Source organism: Tupaia chinensis, unplaced genomic scaffold (assembly GCF_000334495.1).
Source record: "Tupaia chinensis unplaced genomic scaffold, TupChi_1.0 Scaffold000354_1, whole genome shotgun sequence".
NCBI classification, from domain to species: Eukaryota; Metazoa; Chordata; class Mammalia; order Scandentia; family Tupaiidae; genus Tupaia; species Tupaia belangeri.
This window is the reverse complement of record NW_006159849.1, coordinates 2500671-2522076: the sequence shown is the minus strand read 5'-3', so window position 1 is coordinate 2522076 and position 21406 is coordinate 2500671. Positions and strand designations below refer to the sequence as shown.

The 21406-nt window shown below is 35.1% G+C and overlaps 1 protein-coding gene across 7 annotated transcripts in view; it reads right to left on the bottom strand.

Annotated features, from left to right (window-relative positions):
- The window catches only part of RFX3 (regulatory factor X3), a 358769-nt gene that overhangs the window by 277469 nt on the left and 59894 nt on the right, over nucleotides 1–21406 (bottom strand). For 4 of the 7 annotated variants that reach the window (XR_003550050.1, XM_027773424.1, XM_006152432.3 and 1 more), the window contains exon 2: nucleotides 1585–1634. The exons of the other annotated variants lie outside the window; for them this stretch is intronic. The gene's annotated coding sequence lies outside the window, so the exon portion shown is untranslated. The remainder of the gene's footprint in view (nucleotides 1–1584; nucleotides 1635–21406) is intronic. 7 annotated transcript variants of the gene reach the window in all.

Genomic DNA, 21406 nt, shown 5'->3' with positions numbered 1-21406 from the left:
AATTCTTTTTTTGTTTTAATTTTAAGAGAGATTTTTGCTACAGGGCACTTGCACTCACCAGAGAGACAGAAAGCAAAAATCTCTTCTCCTCCATTCTCTTGGGATTTGGGGCGCACATACACACGCCCACTATGAATTTTATGCTGCTGGGCCTGGGACTAAAACCATGGTTGACTCCATGGAAGTTCAGTGACGTAACCATTACGCCATCTGCTGGTCCCAGATAAAAAATTCTGTGTGAGCAGATTACAGAGCAACTGACTCAAGCATGAAATAGCTACTGAGATCTTCACAAAGGAAATGATATCTGAGTTGAGTCATAAGGAAGCAGTTATTAGAAGATTGAAAATATCCTAGGGAACACCATGTGAAAAGGCTTAACAATATGAAAAAGTACATGGTTTTCATGCAAGAGTGACTGGCTTCATGTGGCTGGAATTTAAAGTACTTGGAATGTAGTTACAAGAGAAAACATGGAGTCAATTACATAAAGGCCTTGTAATCTAGGTTTCCAATACATGAGATAAATAACATGAAGCAAATGCTCTCTACAGAATATCACACTGCAGTTAAGAGTAGCAACCGAGAGATATGCCCAACAATATAGATCTTTAAAATGCTGCTAAAAGCAAAATAATGTCTAAAACGTAATACCAGCAGTGTAAATATAAAATGTATCCATACCCAGTATTTGTTTGTACACAAATCTATACATCTAAAAAGACTGAGATAAAAAAAAATTCAGAATAGTTATCTATGGAATAAGAAAGTAATGAGTAAAAACAGGGAAATAAAGAGATTTTTATTTTTTACAGTATGCATCTGTCTGATGTCCACAAAAGTCTGTACATTTTCCTATAAAGTGACAGAGATTTTTAAAACTGAGAATGGCAAAATCTTCAGTATAGTCTTTAGGAATAAGTTTGGTCCAGAGTAAAGAATATGACTGTGTAACTATAAATCTAGGTGAAAGTAAAAAGCACAGATTCATTATCCTTTTTCTGCACATGGTAAGTGGATCTTTTTAATCTGCAATAAAAAGCTAGGTATCAGAAGAAAATGTCATTAAATAAAGACAGATAAAGAAATTCTAAGTTTTGGTAAGGGATGAAAGTGAAGGGAAAAATCTGACAGGGAGAAAACAACAAAATAAAAGCAGCATCTTAAAGACCAAATTTGATTATCTACCAATATTATTAAAACATTCCTGTACTGCAATAAATACTGGACTATATAAATGCTAACCATTTCATCAAAATGAAGGTCTGCCCCGTCTTCTTGTAAGTGTGCCAAAGGGAGAACAATGAGAAATTAAAACAAAGCTTCGCTGAAGGGGGGCCTCGAAGTAAAGATCTCTGGAATACACCCATAGAAGGACTATCACTTGAGAGATGAATCTCGTGTTACCAAGAACTGCTTCATCTGTACAAACAGACTTTCTATAGAGCTGTAACTGAACACTACAGGCAACAAGCCAGCATTTTTAAATTTCATCAGCTTTTAGTGCCAGGTGACAACTGTTTGCTATGACATGATTTATGCAACACATTTCATCTAGTTATCTTAGAATCAAAGGAATTTTACCAAGGGATTCTCATTCAGATAAACAGGAATGATTTCAATCCCAACCGCATCTGTGAAAAGTAGAAGACACATGAGAAGTTACAGGACAAAATCCTGATTAAATTCTGAGATTTCAGGACTGAAAAACATAAGATTGGCACGCTTACTGAGCACTTCTCTATTGTGAAGACATTGTTTTTTATTTGTACCAAGAAAGCCAACGAAAATGCATCCAAAATTGGAATTAATTTTAAGAATTACAAGTGATAAGTGTAAATAATAACCTTACATTTCCATAGACACACTCATGAGGGTTAGATATTTCATTTTTTTCCTTTTTGAAATGGGATTCAGTAATCTGAAGAGAATTTTTTGCCTTTACTGTCTTCTCATGAAGTGTCACTTTGATAAGTTATCATCTCATTCTCCTATAATCTTACCCATTCTACTCATAATAAATTGTAGTTCAATAGAAGATGGAATCTGAAAGAGGCCATCTTAGACTTTCTATAGAGCTGTAACTGAACACTACAGGCAACAAGCCAGCATTTTTAAATTTCATCAGCAGTTCTTGGTAATGCAAGATTCATCTCTCAAGTGATAGTCCTTCTATATGGGTGTATTCCAGAGATCTTTACTTCGAGGCCCCTGTCAGTGAAGCTTTGTTTTAATTTCTCATTGTTTTCCCTTTGGCACACTTACAAGAAAATGGAGTAGACCTTCATTTTGATGAAGTGGTTAGCATTTATATAGTCTAGTATTTATTGCAGTACAGGAATGTTTTTAATAATATTGGTAGATAATCAAATTTGGTCTTTAGAAATTAGAAATAAGTATAATATAATTTTTTTTAATTATTAATACTTAAAGAAGGCAGTCTATGTTATCTATGGGTGCTGGGTAATTACTGATAATAGTTCTTTTCTTCTTTATATTATGTATTGTTTCTACAGTTACAAAATATTTCAAAAGTTTATTTCTATTTTTTTTTTTCATTACAGAGGTAGGTACCATTCACAGGGTCACACACTACACCACAATCTTCCCCCCCACCCCAGCCTCTTACTCAACAAGGATCACAGGTGCATGCAGGCATACTGAGTGTGCTCAGGTAGACCAGGGGTCTAATGTGCTAGTAATGGTTTTGTTCTGTTCCTTCACGAAAGAGAGAAAAGGGGAGAGAGACAGAGAACGATTAAGAAGAGACAGAAACTGGCATTTTTGACAAGGTATTGCTGTGTTTTAATCCTGCTGTCCCAGCTTCCCAACTAGCTAACACCTTAGAGAAATATACTAAATCTATTTTGGGCTCTAAAATTTACATTATGCTAAAATGTCAAATTTTCTTATGAGAGTCAAGTTAAATCAGCACCAATTTATGCTAAGGGCTAAATGGCTTCAAATAAAACACAAATACTCTTGTACCTTTACATATGCACAGATGAAATTTAAAAATCTAATATTAACAGTTATAGGGAAAAAAGTAATTTACTAAAGTCATCATCACTTTGACTGTTTGTCCAGGTTTTCTTTACCTTATCTACTTGTCAAGTAAGATAAACTAACATTCTAAAAAAAAACCAAAAATGTAACTTTCAATGTTCAGTTTTACTTTTTGCAGCATTAAGCTTGAAATCGATAGACCGAAGTCATCTGAAGCCTCATTCATGTCATTAGTCATTTCATTTTTGTACATTTAATGTGAGGTGGGATTTCTTTAGTATCTGACCTCTCTTCTCCACAGCTCAGTAGGAATATTAGAGCATATTTTTTTAATCCTCAAACAGTATACCATTAATTACAGTAAGTTATCTACTAGCTACTTGTAAACTGCATGCACCCTCTACCAAAATGCTCTAAAACACTGCTCAGACTTTCCTGCCATTTCCAAGTACACATACCTCTATTTCTACAGTGAAAAAAGATACTTACTTACATGATCAACTTAAGCAATTTTCTAACAACACAGCTGACTTATGTGCAACATAAAATTACAAATGCCTTTCACTACTTCTTTTGTATTCTTACTTTGATTTAGTTAATGTTCTCGCAGACGATTTTTCTTGTTAGGATGACAGGTTATCATAATCTACAAAATTCTAACATTTCTCAGAGAGTTGTAACAGTCATCTCTGAGATTTAATATTTTTCTTATCTTCTTACTCTGCATTAATATTCATTTATAATATACATTAGGGTAGTAGTCCCACTGCAGCCTTTAAAAGAGTAATTTGTAACTTGGCTTTTTATGTCATTTCATATAGTAAATAAATGTAAATGTAACTCATGCAGAGAGATGCTTCACAAAATATAATCATGCAAAGTGTAACAATACATTTAACGATTAGTTAAAGCTATTGATTCTTACATATTATATCATTACGTAGGTGTTTACTGCAAAGTAAGTATTTAGCAAATTTACACAGGAGAGAAATGTCAAGTTCATGATTATTAAAAGAGGAAAAATGAGAAAGGATCTCTTTAAGTTCCTTATGAAACCCTATTTCATATAATTTAAATTTTTCAGGTAGTTTCAAATTTTCATTATTCTAATAAATGTTCCATAACATTTATCAAATCAAGAATGTTGTAGATTTAAAGGACAGAGTTTCTTGCTAGGGGTATACAGTCTTAAATAGACAGAGAAAATGTATGTAGCAAATGTTTATAAAAGCTCTTAGAAGGTTAAAATTCTAATACTTTTTTTTTTTTTTTTTTTTAGGTTTCTGCCATAGGGCACATCACTCCTCAGAGAGAGATAAAGAGAGGGAAAGTGAAAAATCAGCCCCCAAGAGGAATGGGCATGCCATAATCCCTTCTTCTCCATTCTCCATTTGGGCAAGCATGCACACATGCCTGGTATGATTTTCAAGCCACTTGGTCCAGGACTTGAACTGTGGTTGGCTGTGAGTTCAGTGCCTTAGCCACCACATAACCTACTGGCCCCAAAATTCTACTATTCTTAAAAGTACATGAGAGCAGTAATATATTTTTATTGCATGAAAATATAAATTGTTTTATATTTATATATTATCCAATATAATTCACCATTTTTATTCATTCAATTAAATTTCCCAGTCTCTAAAACAATTTTAATATATACCATATTAAATAGTAAATAGCATTTGTCATCCTGGTCATAAAATTCACAGAATGTGCTTTGGATGAAGACAGAATACCTTTAACATCAACGAAAAGCCATCCAATAAAAAATTATGCCTATGCAACTGAAATATACCTACTAAGCTTTTTCATATAAAAACAGTAAGATTTAAGAACTATTACGCTTCATGGAGCCAGCAGGTGGCATGGTGGTTAAGACACTAAACTCCACATGGCTGACTCCACGGTTCAAATCCGAGGCCCAGGAGCTTGGAAAACATCTGAATACATGTGCGTCTATGCCCATGATCCCAAGAGGAGAGTGGAGGAAAAGAGACTACAGTCTGGCAATCCCCTTAGGGAGTGATTTCTCTCATTCCCCTTCTCTCTCTCTCTGTCTGTTTCTCTCTGGCAAGCACACGCACCCTACAGCAAAAATCTTTAAAAAAAACCACAAAGAATATTACACTTCCAAGGAGTAGTTCCCTGCTAGGAGGAAGTGAGTACAGCAATATTCTCCTAGATCAAAGATTTCTTTTTAATTCACTGTAACATATCGATTACCCCTGACAAGTCTGCTAAAACACTGGAATACAAAGTATGACATAATAAAAACATACAAGACTCTTCACAAAATGTTTAAATGAACAAAAAAAAAGGATGTAAGTATTAACATCTCTATGAAATATACTTTCATATATTTATGGTTTATTAAGGTTAAATTTATATCCAAAGTTATCAAACTTAATTTGCAAAACAATTTTTTTAATACCTGAATAACATCCCTGCATAAGCTTTTTGTATTGTCTTATTTTCACTGGCTTTTTGGTACACATAATTATTTGGAGACTATCTGAAAGGAAGAACATGTTTTTGTTTTGTTTTGTTTTTGGAGAGGTTTTTGCTATAGGGTGTGTGCGCTCGCCAGAAAGACAGAAAGAGACAGAGACATCACCAGGGGGATGGCCACCCTGCAATTCCTTCTCCTCCATTCTCCTCTCGAGATCTTGAGTGGGCACACACGCACATGCGTGCAGTGTGAGTTTCAGCCACCAGGTCCGGGACTCGAACAGCGATTAAATACATAGGAGTCCAGCAACATAGCCATTACGCCAACTGCTGGTTCCAGGAAGAACATGTTCTTTACCACATGTTAAAGTACTGTGTTTCTTATTTTGGTCACAAGAAACAAGTTGTTAGTTTGGCACAAGTAAGCTTTTCTTTATCCAAACTCATAAAAAAGTTGGTGTTTACTCTTCCTGAAAAACACAAGAAGAGGAACTGTCTCCAACTCATTTTAAGAATTCAGCATTATCCTGATTTTAAAAAGAAAAAAAAAAAAAAAGACAAAGGTCTAGCCTCTTTGGTGCAGTCAATCGCATATGGGACTTCAGAGCTGGAGGCCACATGCTGACTGTGGTTCAAGTCCCAGGTGGGTTGGCCTGAAAACACATCGGTGCCTGTGCATGTACCCAGAATCCTGGCAGAATCGCAAAACTGATGGAAAGGATCATGGTGTGACTGAGTCCTATGGAGAGTATTTCTCTCTATCCCTCTCTCTCCTCGACACCCATGCATTCTATCATGAATAATAATAATTTTTTAGAATGTAACTACAAACCAAAATACTTTAGTAAAATAGACACAAAAACATCTATAACAAAATCCTCAAATATCAAACCCAATAAGATACTGGGTCATCAGAAAAAGTCATGGTCTGTTTTTCTATGCAAAAATACATCATGATTTCTTGAACGACCCAATGAATATATTTATGTGTATGTGTGTGTGTATACACACATATATATTTATATACATGTGTAACTATACACATATCTATACATTTATATTTATATACATATGTAACAATATACATATATAAATATATGTGTATATATAGTGAGAGAGAGATAGGTAATGACAAAATGATGTTTATCTCATAATTCAAGGTTGCTTTATTCTTACAATAACAATCAAATAATTTACCAGATTAACATACTCAATTTAACATTCATTAGCAAAGGGAAAACAGAAGAGAATTCCTCAACCTGATAAATGGCATTCAGAAAGAACCTATAGGCGACAGCATATTTCTTGATGAAAAACTTTGTTTTCTAACATCAGGAAAAGGGCATATCTTTCGTTGTGATTTCTACTCATTACTGTAGGTCCTCACCAAAATAAAGCAAAAAAGATTAAAGAAATGCAGCCAAACTAGAAAGGAAGAAATAAAACTGTCATTATTTGCAGATATGATTATTTATGCAGAAAATCCTAAAAAGGTATTTTTTAAAAGGTTACTAGAAAAAATGCATTTAATGGAGCTGGCAGGTGGGATGGTGGTTAAAGGTGGATTCCCACACGACTGACTATGGGTAGAATACCGAACCTGGCAGCTTGCTTTCTTGCTTACCCTTTCTCTTCCTCTCTTCCTACCCCTGGACAAATTAAAAAATAATAATAACAAGTGGAATTAAAGAAATAAATAATTCTCTCTCTCTTTTTTTTTTTTTTAAGAAAAAAAAGAATAGTGCATTTAATGGGGCTGGCAGATGGCATGGTGGTTAAAACTCCTGGATTTCCACATGGTCAACGGCGGTCTGAGTCTCAGACCTGGTGGCTTGCTTTCTCACTTTCCCCTTTCTCTCTCTCTAGTCAATTTAAAAAAAAAATAAAAATAACAAATGAAACTAACGAAATAAATAAATATTTTTTAAAAAAGAATGCATTTAGTAACATTACAAAGTTATAAGGTTGTAAAATCCTAAGGTCAATATATAAAAAGTCAAATATGTTTCAATATTAGCCATACTGTATTTCAGTAATTTATAATACTCTCAAATGTATGAAAGGGATAAATTTAACAAAAACATATAAGAACTATACACTGAAAATTATAAAACACTGATAAGAGAAATTAAAGACCATCTAAGTAAATAAAGAGATATATCATATTCATGATTTATAACCCCAATATTGTTTAAGATACTAATTTTCCTGAAATAGATCTATATATTTCTTAATTGCCAGAGGACACATGCACTTGTCTGAGAGGAAGCACCCCTCTAAAGGAGAGTAGTCACACCACAATCCCTTCTCCATTTCTCCATCCTGTCAGGATGTGGGCACACATGCACATGCTCCTGGTGTGTCTGCCAAGTGGTCAGGGCCAGAAATCAAACCACGGGCAGTCTGCGAAATCTGGCTCTCTTACCCACTAGGCTAAAGGGCCAAACCTGAAATAGATCCATAGGACTGAAGCAATTCCAATCAAAATCCAAGTAGGCATTTTAAAATGTATACAAATGCAGAAGACCTAAAGTAACCAAAACAATTCGGGAACAAAGTGGAATTATTTAAATAGTAATTTTAAGACTATAAAGTTAAACTAATAAAAAAAAAATACAGTATTGACATAAAAGACAGCATTTCAAAAAAGGAAGAGAAATAAACCCATAGGAATATGGTCAAGTGATCGTCAGTGAAGATGTCAAGGTAACGAAATGGAGAAAAGTCTTTTTCAACAAATGGTGCAGTAACCATTAGATACCTCGAGTGAAAAATATGATACTTTACATCACATATAGTAATTAACTCAAATGTATCATAGGCCTAAAAATAAGATTATAAACTCCTAGAAAAAAGCAGATGGGATCATCTAAATGACATTAGGTTAGACAAAAAATAGGAATACTTCATAAAAACCCAAAGGAGGGGAAAAAAAAATCAATAAATGAAACCGCATCAAAACTAAAGACGTTTAGGGAACCAGCAGTTAGCGTAATGGCTATGTCGCTGGACTCCCACATAGTCGACCGCGGTTCACGTCCTGGACCTGGTGGCTTAAAACTCCCGCCAGGCCCGTGTGCGTCCATGCCCAAGATCCCGAGAGGAGAATGGAGGAGAAGGGATTGCGGCATGACCATCCCCCCTGGGGGGTGATTTCTCGCTTTCTGTCTCTATGTCTCTCTCTGTCTGTCTGGTGAGCGCACGCGCCCTATAGCGAAAAAACCTCTCCAAAAAAAAAAAAGAAAAACTAAAGACATTTAAAAAAAAAGATATATTTAAGGGGCCAGCAGATGGTACAGAGGTTAAGACACTGTATTCTCACATGGCTGACTATGCGGTTTGAGTGCCAAACCCAGCATGATTGCATATATATATACATGTGCTCAAAATCCCAAGAGAAGAATTGAAGGAAAAGGATTGCAGCCTGGCCATCCCCCATGGGGATTTCTCACTTTCCTTCTCTCTGTCTGTCTCTGTCTGTTTCTGTCTGGCAAGTACACATGCCCTATGGTCAAAACCATAAAAAAAAAAAAAATTAATTAAAGGATATATTAAAGAAAATGAGGGGCCAGCAGGTGGTATGGTGACTAAAGCATTGGACTCCCACATGGCTGATCACAGTTAGAGTCCCCATCTGGTGGCTTCCTTTCTCTTCTGCTCGTTCGCTCTGTCTCTCTTTTGGTGAGTGTATGTGCCCTATAGCAAATTTAAAAACAATAATAAATAACATTAAATAAATAATTTGGGAGGGGGGAATGAAAGCACAATTCCAAAAACTTGGGAGGAATAAAACAGTATGCTAGGCTAGCCAAAGGCACGGTGCTTAAAGAGTCTAGATCCACGTAGCTGGCTGCACATTTTGAGTTCTGACCCAGTGGCTTGGAAAAAAAACAACAAAAAACAAAAAAAACACATAAAGCACGTATGTGTGGTGCCCAACCTCTTGAGAGGAAAGTGAAGGATAAGAGATTGTGACATAGGTATCCCCCCACAGGGATGCTATCTCACTTTTCTCCTCTATTTCTCTCCAGCAGGTACACATGCACTATAGCAGATTTTTTTAAAAGTAAGTTTGCAAGAAATATTTCTGATAAAGGATTTGTATCCAGAATATGCAAATACATAAAAACAACTCAATAAAACAAATAACATGATTTTAAGTAGGTAAATGGCTTGCACAATAGTAAATAAACAAATAGTCAATAAACACATGGAAAAATGCTTAAAAATTAGTCATTTTAGGGTAATACAAATTAATACTGCAATGAATTACAATTACACATTCATTGGAATGATAGCTAAAATCAAAAGCACTGTTAATATCAAGTGTTGGCAAAGATAGAGAGCAACTGGAATTCATATATTATTTGTGAGAATGGTATAGCCATTTTAGAAAATAGTTTGGCATTTATTTATAAAGTTAAACATACCCATACCCTGACACAGCAATTTTATTTGTACACATTTATCCAAGTGAAATAAAAACATACATTGAAACAAACACTTGTACTGAATCTGTGTAACAATTTTACTCACAATAGTTAAAAACTGGAAACAATCCAAATCCCATCAAGAAGGAAACAGAACAAATAAACTGCATTTTACCCAGTAAGTGAACTATTACTCAGCAATAGAAAGGAACAAACTCTAATATAAATACAGATAATTCTACAAGAAGACAGGATCAAAAACTGTGATTCCTTTACATGAAATTCAAGAAAATGTAAAACTATACTGATAAGAGCACATCTGTGGTTGCTAGGGACCAGGGGCCTCTGAGGGTGATGAAAATTATCTATACACTGATTATAAAGTTAGTGCATGACTGTAAATGTTTGTTAACACTTATCAAAATGTACACTTAAAATTAGTCTATGATACTATATTCAAATTACACATCAATAAAGCCAATTAAAATAACAGCAACCAAATACATGTTCAAGACATACATTTGTGAGATCAGTAGTTAGCGTAATGGCTATGTCACTGAACTCCCATGTAGCCAACCACAGTTTGAGTCCCCGACCCAGTGGCTTAAACTCACGCTGGACACATGTGCATGCATGCCCAAGAGAGGAGAATGGAGAAGGGAGTGCGGCGTGGCCATTCTCCCGGGGGGTGATTTCTCGCTTTCTATCTCTCTGTCTCTCTGTCTTTCTGGCGAGTGCACATGCTCTATAGCAGAAAAACCTCTCCAAAAAAAAAAAAAAAATAATAATAATAATAATAATAAGACTTATAGAATGTCTGAAAACTTACCCTTTCAAAAAATAGTTGCAATTTGTTTGATTTGATATGTGAAAATGTAAATACTGAAAAAAATTCAAAAGAGTATCAGTGGAAAAGTCTCTCATCCCTATATAATTTCTATGCCTTTTTTCATCAAAATCATATTTGCAAGGGAACTATATTGGTATATAAGGGAGCTGTTTTCTAGTTAAGGTATTCATATTTTAAAGAGCTACTTTATTAAAAGAATCACTGATGTACCATTTTTTTTCAAAAGAGGAACCTTTCCTGAAGCCTGTACAATCTTAATTCTTTACCCCTATAAATAAGAGTACCAGTGGTCTGTCAGTATCTTAGCATCCTACTTCTAACTTGCCAAACCTATTCTAAATTTTATCCCATGATATATCAGTATAAACCATTTCTTATCAATGTTAATCTGGATATGTTATAAGCCCAGGAAAATAACTTTAAAGAGTAACTACAAAATCAAAGCATTGTTTTTCTTCCCTAGGAACTTATAATGCATACTTGACATTGTTATTAATAATACAATATAGTATATTTAAGCCAAAAGAGACTGGTGAGTGGCAAAGATAGTAAGTATTACTATGGTGGCCAGGGGGGAGCAAAAGTGGACTAAGAATTTGACTATTCCTGAACAACATTTAAAAGAGATGAATGACAGCATTCTTACCAGTGCAAAGAACAGAAGAATGACATAGACTTGACAATGTAAACTATGTTTTCAGTGGAAAGAGTAAAGACTACTTACTTACTTCAATTAGAAGATTACACAAAGGTAAGATCAAAAAGATTATTGAGTACCTATTATAAGCCAGGCATAGTATGGAAATGGAGTTGTTTGGAAAGAAATTTCTAGACTTAGGAATTTTGTCATTTTACTCTGTCACAGAAAAAGTAATTCACATACATTATCTCAACTAGTATTCATAACAAATGACTTTGCAGAATGGGGAAACTGAGGCTCCAAGAGGTATACTTATATGTTTAAAATTATATAGCTACAACCAGGGCAAAAAAAAAAAAAAAAAACCACATCTGGGAACCAGCAGATGGCATATTGGTTACCATGTGGTTGAACTCCCGTGTAGTTGACCACGCTTCGAGTCCAGGACCTGACGGCTTAAAACTCATGCCAGGCACTTGTGCTTTACGTGCCCAAAATCCTAAGAGAAAAATGGAGAAGGAGGAGAAGGGACTGCAACATGGCCATCCTCCCAGGAGGTGATTTCTTGCTTTCCATCTTTCTGTCTCTGTCTCTCTGGTAAGTGCGCGTAACCTATAGCAAAAATCTCTCTTTAAAAATAAAAAATTTTAAAAATTTTTAAAAAACACATCTGCCTATTCCTATATCAGTGCTCCTCCTCTTGATCCATTGCCTATATCATCCAGCCTTTTTCATTTTCTCAAGCAAATAGACCATTTAAAAAAGTAAAAACAGGTGATATAATAAAAGCAATGTTTTTGAACAAATGACTATGGTCTGGTTGTATGAACTGAACTGACAAAGAACACAGAGGAAGGAGTTACTAGTATTCTACTATAATAATCTAGGAATGGGTATGAGCAACAGAAAGTCACTGGACCAGAGACCTTGTAGTAAAATGATTTCACTAAGTGTCTTATTTGAAAATGCCAATAGAGTTGAAGATAACTAGATTAACAGTGCCATTAATAAAATGAAAATGTTAAGAAATTGAACTATTTTGCTGGGAGATTATCTGCTATGGTCAAATTATTTCCTAAACACAAAGATATCAGATCAAACACTGTAAAAGCTTCTATCTCTAAAACCAGAAAAACCTAGATCTTACTGCTATCCTTGGAATATTTTATGTACAGACAGTTGTAATTGCTTGTCTAGACTTAGAAGTTTAGATACCATCCCATTCAGCCTCAAGAGTTATCCATAACCATAAAGTCAAGTATGAGCCTGTGCCCACTTTCTAGAAATCTCTAAGATCACTGGTTCACCAAAATCTAAAGAATTAAAAAAAAAAACATGTTTAATTAACTCTATTATAGAATCAAGGCTTTCTTTTAAGGGATTAGAGTTTACTGTCAATTGTAAGTAAATGCCTAATCTTTGGAACACACAAAAAGGCCTGCAACTGATTAGGTATTTTAAAATATACCAAAAAGATTATCTTACTTTTCAGATGAGATCATTTCTCAAAGCATGGTTATATTTATAACTTCTTTCAAGGTCCTAAACAATTCCATTCACTTATGATACTGCTTTATTGACAAAAACACTGAACAAGTAGCCCTTTAATAACTGTAAATCAAGACATTCAACAGATGAACTAGTCTTCAGAAGAAGATAACAAAGATGATAAAGGAAGTAAGAGTTGAACCCATACAAAAAATCATATGCAAAGGAGAAAAGAACAGAGGTCAATGCTGCTCTTTGCAATGGCCAGCAGAGGCTGCCAGTGTACAAGGACATACAGGCCCTTCTCTCTCCACCTCCTACAGACACATCCAGCGCTGCTGCCAAAGTTATGAAGCACTTCTACGGTACAATATGAAACCCAGAATACTGGGTTCATTTCACAGAACATTATTCAATAGCAATCACCAAGTATCTTTTCAACCATAGCTTCTGGGCATGTAAAGAAAACGAAAGAGAGGCAGAATATTTAAAGTCCTTTTGAAAGATGATCACACTTAGCCAAAGTCTGACCAAGAGAAACCAACAAGAAAATGGTATTATTTTTCTAGAAAAAATACCTTAAGTTTTACAGAAATGTGGAAATGGGTATATTCACTGAAGAATGTCTTGATTTATGGTCTTAAAATCTTTGTTTGAACAGAAATATTAGTTAAGTTTATCAAATAAGATAAATGAGTTATAGCTGAAGGAAATGTTCAGTTATTGAGTACAAACTCAATTAGATTTATAATCTAAAGGGATCAATCTTATAGTATACTAATTTGCTTAAAAGGAATTTCTCTATATTCAGCAATTAGGTGAGCTTCTGTTCATCTGTGCCCCTCACCCAGAGCCAAAAACACAGAGACAACAAATATACCAAGTGGCAATCACTTTTCAAAATTCATTTCATGAATCTGCTCTACAATTTTGAGCATTATGTATCTGGCCCTTTTTGAGTTCCGTAACACAGCTATTTCTTGTAGAGAGAAACTTTGCTGTCAATCACTGTTTCCTTTTGCCATGCGAATATGTGCTGCAGCTTTCACTTGTCACTCCTATTATATGTAATGTAGGCAGCTTAGCACTAAATCAATTTAAGAACTGCAGAAGTTAAATACATACATTATTATTATGATGACAGAAAAAGCAAAGAACGTCTTGCGGCTCCATTTGCTTTCTTTGTTAAGGAAGAAAAAGCTAATTATCTGCAGCTGTCAACCATGAAGACCTAGACCTATTTAAGTCAACATTAGCCTTGGACAACTGAAAACATCTCTCATATTTTTGTCCAAAAACATTCTTTTTGCAAAAAAAAAAAAAAAAGAAAAAAGAAAAACAGAAAATAAACACAATTTCAATACAAAATGTTAAACATTCTAAAGGACAATGTAAAACAAATTGAAAAATGTACAACTATACACTGTAGCCCTTTTTCATACCCAATTCATTTAATATTTCCAAAAAAACTCCCTGCCAATTTTTTGTAATATCCATTCTCTAATTAATGCAGCCAAAATTTAGACAGATGCAAATCTTCTCCACATGTAAAAAACATTCAAGTGAAAGCAGAGAATACTGGTTACAATGAAAATATGTTACAAATGATCAAGGGAGAAATTATGTTCATTTATTTAACAAAAAGAGAGAGAAAAGAAAATACATTCCAAAGTTGAAATGCTCAAAATGACAGAAATTCGTAATGAATCATGGGCTTCTATGTTTGTATATAATTTTCTTTATCTGCCAATATTTCATTTTCTAACTATTCCTATTAGAATCTAGAATTCAATAACCAGTTTTGAATTTTCTTTTTTTAAATGTAAGGACTGACATATATATTTCCATTACTTCAAATAATGAAGTATTTTTAATAAGTCAAAGAAAAAGTCAATAGATAAATTATAGAATTTCTCACATTATGTTGTAAAAAATATTCAAAGGTCCTTATTCTTAATTATGAACATTAACATTCTTTGCACTTGTTCTGAGGTTTTAGTAGTAGAACATTATTCTCCTTTTATTTTTTTTCAAAGAGCTGATGTTCTCATGAGAATAAACATTATTTTTAAATTTCATACTAAAACACTTTTCGGTTGGCTTTTTCACATTTTTTTAAATACATGTAACCCCTAATATAATGAAACCAACATGAATAAATTAAAATTTGCAAAATCAATGTAAGAAGAAAATGTGACATAAGACCTTACAGAATTAGAGTTCTAAAAAAATTATAGCTTTATGTTTAAGTCTCCAAACGAGCCTGTAAGGATAGCCTTTTCAAACTAACCTGACCCACAAATCCCAGATTCTGATTTGTCACAAGCCCTCCTCAATCATGAGGAACCACTATTTTATTCTTCAGCCTCAAATTTGTTAGACACAAGAAAGAAAAGGTCAAGAATCATTAGTATAAGCAACATTAAAAAAAAAAATCTTGTATCAAAAGAATCATATACAAAATTGAAGACCTGGTCATGATAAGGTATAGAAATGGAGTTGCACTATGTGGTAGGTAAAGAAATAGTATAGGGGAGAATCTTCAAAAGGGTCATGAAAATGAGTATTACAAAAAAAGCTAGAAACTGCATATCATGAAAAAACTTATGTAAAGATTTCAAAATACTCTGTGCTAAAATAGACTCATACTTTAATTCAATTTTTCCACCAAACTTTAAGAAGTCCCCTCAGGTAAGGGAACAAAATGCACCTAAGACTAAGTAAATTTCCCAATGCCCCAAACTAGTAATTGACAAGATGAAGATTCTATCTCGGGACCAGCAGATGGTGTAATGGTTACATTGCTGGACTCCCAGACAGTCAACTGCAGTTCGAGTCCCAGACCCGATGGCTTAAAACTCATGCTGTGTGTGTGTGTGTGTGTGTGTGTGTGTGTGTGCCCAAAATCCTGAGAGGAGAATGGAGGAGAAGGGATTGAGGTATGGCCATCTCCCCTGGGGGGTAATTTATCGTTTTCTGTCTCTCACTGTCTCTGTGGCGAATGCATGTGCCCTAGAGTAAAAATCTCTCTCTTAACAAAAAAGATTCTATCTCAACTTTTGACAACAAACTCAGTGTTCTTTTCATAGTCTGACTACTGTCAGAGTTTTTCTGTCATGGCTTTACACTTTTAGAAATCTGTTATCAAGTTTGAGAGACAGTGCTACTCTTTACAATCGTTGATGCTGGTGAAGTATTACACTCTAGGCATGTAAACATGGCAGAAATGACATAAATATGATTAGGAAGCAACTCTTGTCTTAAAGAGGATAAGATAGATGATCTTCGAGAGTACTTCTAGCACTAACATTCTAATATTTTATAGCTTACTGATCGTGCTTTGATATTTGAGAAAAAGAAACTCTAGGGGACCAACAGGTGATGTGGTGGTTATGGGACTAGATCCCACATCATTGACTCCCAAGGATCAAATCCTGGACCAGCATCCTGAAACAAGCTGGGTGCATGTGCACGCATGCCCTAAATCCAGAGAAGAGAAGGAATTTCAGTGTGGCCATCCCCCATGCCCCCAGGGGTGGGAGTGATTTGTCACTTTCTCACTCACTCTGTCTTTCTCAGGCAAGCACATGCATCCTGTGGTAAAAAAAAAAAAAAAAAAAAAAAAAGAAAAAAAAAAAAAAAGAATCAGTAGCAACCACCTGTGGATATTTCTAAGTTCCTAAACTCTGTTCAATATAATAATTCTACTCCATCACTATTTTATAATATATTTAAAAGAGCATCTATACTACTATAATTCTCACAACTCTGTGGAGTTATTATTTTATAGAGATGGAAGTACTAAAGCTCAAAAAGACTGTGATGATGTGGCTTATCACTTATCTGCAAAAGAGCAGAATAATTCTAAATGAAACCCTGTCCTATTCACAGCTCCAGACACTTCCCCTTACAAATTATATGTCATGGGCCCTGCGGGTGGCATAGTGGTTAAAGCGCTGGACTCCCACATGGCCAACTGAGGTTCAAGTCCTGGACCTGGCAGCTTGCTTTCTCACTTTCGCTCACTCTCTCTTGCTCTGTTCCTCTCTGGTCAAAATAAAATAAAATAAATAAAGGAAGTTAAATAAAAATAAATCTTAAAAAAATTAAATAAATTAGATGCCACTATAATAACACCAACTATCTGTACACCACTGTAGCTGTGTCACATGTCTCCTCATTTGGTTGTCAGAAAAAACATACAGCAGAACAAAGCAAGTAATATTATCCTGGCCTCATTTTACGAATGACAAAACTGAGAATCAAAATTTAAACCACTTGCTCAAGGACCCTTACAGATTAAAGGCAAAGTCAGATCTCAAACACAGGCCTCCTAACTCCAATTTCAGTGTTTCTATTGTTACTGTAATTTAGCATCAATGATAAGTTTGGCATCAACACATTTTTAAACATTTTGGTGTCTATCCTATGTAACCTGGTTTTCCACATTTGAAATTCATTAAGTATAACTGTGCTCATGGAATCATTGTGTTTATGCATATGTGCATAAACATGTTACGCATAACTTACATTTTCAATAAAATTATTTTCAAAATATATCTGTCTAAAACTGTCAATAAAATTACACCACCACATCACCCTGTATTTTGACCAAGAAGTTGCAGGGACCAGTAGATGGCATAATGGTTATGTCACAGGACTCCCACGTACGGGACCATGGTTCTGCTGTCGGATCCTACAGCTTAAAACTCACGCCAGACGAGTGTGCATGGGTACCCAAAATCCTAAGAGGAGACTGGAGGTGGAGGGACTGCAGTATGGCCATCCTTCCTGGGGAGTGATTTCTTGCTTTCAGTCTGTCTCTTTGGCAGACGCATGCGCCCTATAGCAAAAAAATCTCTCTTTTAAAAAAAAGAAAAAAGTTGCTAATTATTAGAAAAGTCCCGCTCAAATCCCAGCACCACGAAAAAAAAAAAAAGGTGCCTAACATGGAAGTTGGTTAAATTATAAATCGGCCTTCTCCTTGTTTACTCTACTTAGGATCAACAGTAGTACTGCTCTTCTGCCTTCAATTTCGCAGAACCTTCTACCAAACTCACTGCCTTTACCGAGGACTAGAACACTCTCAGTTAGTTAAACCAGTTTCTTGCTCTTTCATTAGGCTCTAATCTAAATTATAGTATAAAGAGATACAGCTCTGTTCTTATGACTAGCTCATGATAAAGGGCATTGGCTGGCCATGTGGCCTGCTGAGGTCCTGAGACACAGAAGGGTCTTTTTTTTTGGACTTTATCAGTCTTAGAGCAGGCAATTTATTTTGCGCCAGAAAAATAAAATATAATCTTCAGCCATCTGGTTCTGTAACACTCTATATTTATCTAGAAAGGTCACTGTTGTCAAGTTATTGAATATTATCTCTGGAATTGACAGGCAGAGTGAAGTTTTTGAAAACAGGCCAGGAATATTAAAGCACCGGATATTAAGGTGTAAAGTACTATTTAAAAGCTTGGGCTTTAGTGTTCAACAAGCCACAGTTCAAATCCCAGTCCACCACCTAGTACTTAAATGACCTTGGGCAAGTTAACAACTTTCCTAATCAAATGATCCCTTCTATGAAATCTAGATAATGACACCTTAGTGTTAATATTATAATCATAAAATGATATAAGTATATCTATAACTAGCTCATAGTTACCATCCAAAATTTAGTAAATAATTACTTTCAGTGAAATTTCTGTTCTAATCTTTCTTCATTTTTACACAAAACTAAAATTTTCATTACTTTTATCAATGCTTTTCCAGATAGCAACGTGAAATTCAGATACACAATCACAATATTTGCTACGCATACCAAATAATGGATTTAGAGACTATTCCTAACAAAAACTTCAGTCTAAAGCTTTCAAGCAACATTCATTTCTTTTTTTTAGTCAAATGTATTGCAGCTCTTATTTTGTCAGTGGAATGATTGGGCTGCTGTGTTACTAAAGAATAAATACAAGACAATATGAAATCCATATTTGAACAACTTCAGTGGGACAAGCACTGCTGTTTTACTAGACAACTGTTGTAGTATCTTGATGGAGTTATCCAATAGTTATTTTCTTCCAATTATGTAGCTTTCTATTACTGTTGCACACCAGTACTATGACCCAACAATTACACTGACACATGATCTAGAGTTGATGTAGACAGACAAGCTATTTAGACCCTCTCCCTCTGTGAGATTAGCAATGTGGTTAAAAATATACAAATTAAAACATACTTTAAAAAACGACTCAATCAATAACCCTATTTAGCAAGGCAGAGTCCAGATAGACTTACATAATCCCTTAAAAATCTCAATGGTAGGCAAATAATTCGCCGGCATTTTAGTTAAGGAAATATGCCTGCTGTACTTTTAAAAAGCCCAGTCTTGGGCTAGGAAAAAATATTTCTGTTTTCTACTTCAAGTATTAGAAGTTTTGGAGTTTCCTGCTTGTTGTCAGAAGAATAACAGGCACTCATTTTCCAAATACACTGCTAAATTCTCTGCTTTCTCCACAATGCCAGCTTGAGAAACCGAAGAAGTACCAAGGACAAATTTCGCACTCCACAATCTAACCAAAAAGATTAATGAAGTTCTAAACATGCATTCTGACTAAGGACTTGGAAAGATAAAGGAATCATAGAAATTTACAAATCTGTACAGAAAGAGAACAGTAATATTTACTCCAAAACCTCATTAGGGGAGTTTTAATGTTACTGTAATTAGCTAAATTAATTAAATATTAGATCGACCATGAAAGCAAAGATACAAGAATTTGTATCTTTAAAAAACTAAGTCTAATGCTTTCAAGAAACTTGATGAATCAGTCATTACAAAAATTGCATCAAAATACTCATAGAAATATTTAAAAACTGGGAGAAAATCATAAAACACAGAGTAGTGGTTCTCAAACTTCAGAATGGTGACTTTGTGAAAACAGAGTGCTGAGCTCCAAGCCCTATAATTTCCGATTCAGTAGGACTAGGTAAAATAATGTGTGTGCTAAGAAATCTCTATATGAGGGACCAACAGATAGTATAAGTTACGTCACTGGACTCCCATACACTGAAGTTTGAGACTGAGACCTGGTGGCTTAAAACTCACATTGGGTGTGTGTGTGTGTGCATGCCCAAGATCCCAAGATGAGAATGAATGAGTAGGGACTGTGGCATGGCCATTCTCCCTGGCTTGGGGGATTTCTCTCTGTCTCTTTGTCTCTCCAGCGAGCACACACACCCTACAGCAAAAATCTCTCTCTCAAAAAAAAAAGTAATCTCTATATGATATCAATTCTGCTGATGTGGGAACCATGCTTTGAAAACTACTGCTCTGCAACTGTCTAAACTTTTTAATCCATATTCAAAAACAAAATGTAAGCTATATATGATTTGTTATAGAGATTTATGCAAGATTTGAAGTAACCATAAGCAAAACTACATAATATAGAAAGATCATCAGTTCTAATCCAAAAACAGTCCATTTATATGCTTTTTAATAAAATTATTTATTGTATTATTAATTTTTTTAATTTGCTATAGGGTACATGTGCTCACCAGAGAAAGAGAGAGAGGGCAAATGAGAAAGTAAGCCACCAGGTCCAGGACTCAAAACACAGTCAGCCATGTGAGAGTCCAAAGTCTTAACCTTCATGCCACCTGCTGGCTCCCTATTTATATGCTTTAAAAGTCAATTTATTGGTGAGATATATGCACTATTTTTAATCACCTGTTTTAACTGTTTCTATTAAAGGCTAATGATGAAAACCAATCTCGTCAGAACAGTCCCGTCAAGTACAGACCATAAAAACACCACTGAACTTTTAAGTCTCTCCACATCTTCGCCAATTACAAGGAACAAACTCTAATGTGATTGCCTCCTTGGTTATAATGTTTTCTCTTTTTTATTTGTTTTTTTGGAGAGGTTTTCGCTGTAGGGTGCATGTGCTCACCAGACAGACACAGAGAGACATAGAGACAGAAAGCAAGAAATCACCCCCTCAGGGGGGATGGCCACACCGCAATCCCTTCTCCTCCATTCTCTTCTCGGGATCTTGGGCACGCACACACACACGCCCGGCGTGAGTTCTAAGCCACCGGGTCCGGGACGCGAACCGCGGTCGACTATGTGGGAGTCCAGCGACATAGCCATTACACTAACTGCTGGTTCCCACTCCTTGGTTATAATGCTTTCTAAGACCACAAGCTCACAGTATCAATGAAGCTTTTAAAATAACTGTTAAAAGGTTATGTACATATCACTATTTCCAACTCTCCACTATTTCTGTATATAAGACTGGTGACTCGCAGACGCTAAGAATCATAAATAAAGGTAAGTGAGTCAACACACGGCACAGTCAAGACCTGAATACAGATCTAACTCCAAATGCAGTACTTTTTCTCTTTCTTTCTTTTTTTCTCCACCATGCCCTGCTGCCGGCCCCATCCACTTTACGTCCGTTTTTTTAGAGGTTTTTTTGTTTTGTTTTGTTTTGTTTTTGCTATAGGGCATGTGTGCTCACCAGACAGAGAGAGACAGAGAGACAGAAAGCAGGAAAT